This window comes from Salvelinus sp. IW2-2015, linkage group LG32, assembly GCF_002910315.2.
Source record: "Salvelinus sp. IW2-2015 linkage group LG32, ASM291031v2, whole genome shotgun sequence".
NCBI classification, from domain to species: Eukaryota; Metazoa; Chordata; class Actinopteri; order Salmoniformes; family Salmonidae; genus Salvelinus; species Salvelinus sp. IW2-2015.
Window position 1 is genome coordinate 17,678,654 of NC_036871.1, and position 3,578 is coordinate 17,682,231.

The following is a 3,578-nucleotide window of genomic DNA, read 5'->3' on the forward strand; positions in this document are numbered from 1 at the left end:
GGGATTAAGAGAAAAATAAACTGTCTGACTCCACCTTATAGCCATCTTATTGGAACCATGTCATCAGAATGTATGTTCCACTGCCTTCCGCCGCGCGTCGCTGTAAATATATATTATAGAATGAGAGAGAGAGAGAGACGAGAGAGAGAGCACGAGAGGGAGAGAGAGAGAGACAAGAGAGAGAGAGAGAAGAGTAGAAGAGAGAGAGGAGAGAGAGAGAGAGACGAGAGGACGAGAGAGACGAGAGAGAGAGCACGAGGAGAGAGAGATGAGAGAGAGAAGAGAGAGAAGGAGACGAAGAGAGGAAGCGAGACGAGGAAGAGAGAGAGAGGGACGAGGAGAGAGCAAGAGAAGACAGAGAGACGAGAGAGAAGATCGAGAGAGAGAGAGACGAGGGAGAGAGAATGAGCGAGAGAGACGAGGAGAGACGAGAGAGAGAGAGAGACGAGAGAGAAGAGACCGAGAGAGAGAGAGAGAGAGAGGACGAGCGAGAGGAGAACGAGAGAGTGAGAGAGAGGAGAGAGAGAGAGAGACGAGAGAGAGAGAGAGAAGAGAGAGAGAGAGAGAGAGAGAGAGAGAGAGAGAAGAGAGAGAAGACGAGAGAGACGACGAGAGAGAGAGAGAGAGAGAGAGACGAGAGAGAGACGAAGAAGAGAGAGAGAGAAGTGAGAGAGAGAGAGAGACAGAGAGAAGAGACGAGGAGAGAGAGAGACGAAGAGCGAGAGCGAGAGGTGAGAGGGAGAGTTTACATTTGTGTATTAGTGATTGCAAAATCTTCTGACCGGTCCTGTGACCTTGGCCTTAATGAAATATCAAAGGCCAAAGCAGGCATCTTAGGCCTGCTGAGAGGGGCTTTTCCCAGGCTGTCACACTGTGAGGCAGCCCAAAGGCTTTTTTTTCTCCGTCCCGGGGAGGAATCTGGGCCCGGCCAGTTAGGGCTAGGGTCCTCTTTGTCTGTCTCCTGAGAAGCAGGAGGCCCAGGTTGCAGCGACAGCGTTCCCTCAACCTGATCAAAGGACCTGTAGGCCCTTGGACACACAATCATTCTTTCGTCTCTTTTTGTACCCTCTCCTTTTCTCCCAAGGAATAAATTGTAAATTCGAAGGCTGAGAATTATGCAGGTTTTTTAACATACTCTTTTTTTCTTCTGCTGTAATGGTCTCTCTAACTTAAGAATCGTCAGCACAAGTGCAGGAGTGCTTTCAGCCCGGGGTCCAGCTGCTAGCCACGGCTCTGTCTCTTTCACAGCTCCCATAAGGAGTTGGGCTTTCTCTTCTTTCTTCTCAGGCTCCCCTCCTTGAAGGGAATCTTGCGAGGGAAATTCAATTGAGCCGTTTATACTGTTCCTCCACAGTCTGGTTTATTAGAACCAGCACAATAGTACGATTGTTAGTTCCCAGAAAATAAAGAACTTATCAGTGTGGTGCTCGTAGAACTGTGCGAGCACCATTCTTGGGGAGGAATAGGCTTGAGTTCCTCCTTTGTAACTGTAAAGTAAAAACTGTCATATTGAAAGAGAGAATGGCTTGAACGAGCTAGCTTATTATTATTTTCATGTGTCAAAACAAAAAGTTAGCTCTTTTGATATACCGGAATGATTTTCTGAGGAATCTGTGGGAGGGATTGAGGTAGTTAGCTACAGAAAACGAATCAAATCCATTTTCTTTCCATCACCACTCCTCATGAATTTAATTGTGTTGTGCTTGTCTCCCTCGCTCTGTTACTTATTTTTTCCTCTGTGAGGTTTCACGGTAGGCTTTCAGTGCCACACAGGCGATCATGTAGTCTGGCCCCAATTAGTTCAAGACCCAGATAGCCGTCTTCTTTGTGATCACAGCCGTGTTTGGTCGGCAGGGGAGCATGGACCGGTGCCAACTGGGCACTGGGGCTGGGCCTGCTGCCAGCCTGACGTGGCACTGGTGCTGAGACAGGGAAGGGAGGCTGCTCCGCTTGTCTAGTAGCCAGCACATCTAGCTATTCACCTGGGCGGCAGCTTGCCAGGCAGACAGCCAGACAGGCAGACAGACAGACAGACAGACACTCCCCACCCCTCGCTGCCTGATACTGAGACAGCCTATAGGGCCCCTTGATTAGCTCACAAAGCAACAGGGGGGACAAAGCTTTTATCATGACAAATCCTTATTTTTAGATTTTTATGTTTTGTTTTAAGAATCCTAGCTAAGTCCCTGACTCACTCTGATTCCCGTATCTTACATTTCATGGCTTTACAAATACCTTTGCAAACATGGTCTTTTTCTCCAGACAGTTTTTTCTCCAGTCTCTTTTTTCATCCAGACAACAAGAACAATCTGAGCCTTGTTTGTAGCACTTGTGTGGAGATGGGATGAATGTAATAGTTTTCAATCGCTGCAAGGCGGAGGTTCCAAAGGGAGCGAGTAAAAAAGGAGATTGACAGACGCTGCCTGGATTATCTCCTGGCTTTGAACTCAGTCCAATTTGTTGTTGGTGTTGTGTTGCAGGTGCTAAGGAGATTGATATTGCTGCCACCCTGGAGCACTTGAGGGACCAGCGGCCGGCTATGGTCCAGACAAAGGTACTGTCCTCACCTCTACTGGGAACTCTAATGGACTCTTTCATTTTTGAGAGGGCGGGAGGGAGGGAGCTTACTATAGAGGCAGGTGTCATTGCGTAGTAAGTTGGTGCACAAATGGATGTTCTTCACAACTGGATTTGGTGCAGGGCTGATGCAATCATTTACAATGTAACACAGTGAGAGCAGAAGTTATCTTGACATCCAATCCCCGCAATAAATTTCCTCAAAGAGGATGATGTACCTCAGAGCCTTTGTACATCACCACCAAACCTCATTTAAAATGGTGAGTTGAATACATCACCCCGGATTACAGTCTAGTAGAACACACAAAACAAAGAAATGTAGAAACGTTTTGATCCATTTTTTATCTGAAAACCTAACTTTAATAGCTTTAAGAAGTGTCTGCAGTGCAGCTCTGATAATTCGTTTCAGAATGATTGCCTTTGCTTTAGTGTAGTGCTAGGTTTGTAGTAGGTGTATGGTCCTTCCTATATACTTCTACAGTAAGAGAGAGAGAGAGACTGGCAAGCTCAGTTAGTTGTGTGTCTTGTCTACAGTGGGATGTGTAACACAGGTACACTCTGTGTCCTCAACAAAGAGTGTCCTCTCTGTGTCCTCTCTCTCCAGAGTGTCCTCTCTGTGTCCTCAACAAAGAGTGTCCTCTCTGTGTCCTCTCTCTCCAGAGTGTCCTCTCTGTGTCCTCAACAAAGAGTGACCTCTCTGTGTCCTCTCTCTCCAGAGTGTCCTCTCTGTGTCCTCTCTCTCCAGAGTGTCCTCTCTGTGTCCTCTCTCTCCAGAGTGTCAGCTCAAATGGGACCCAAGTTGTTCCCCAACACTAAAAACAAAGAATGAACAATATTTATTCTGGTCAGACAATTCACAGTGCATCAACAGCCAGTTTGGAAACAGTAATTATAGTGTGGATTCACTGAGAATTATTAGATTGGTAGCCTCAGCAGTTATATCGATCATCCTTTATTAAACTATTTATCCACAATGAGTGACTATCATATTTACGCTATTA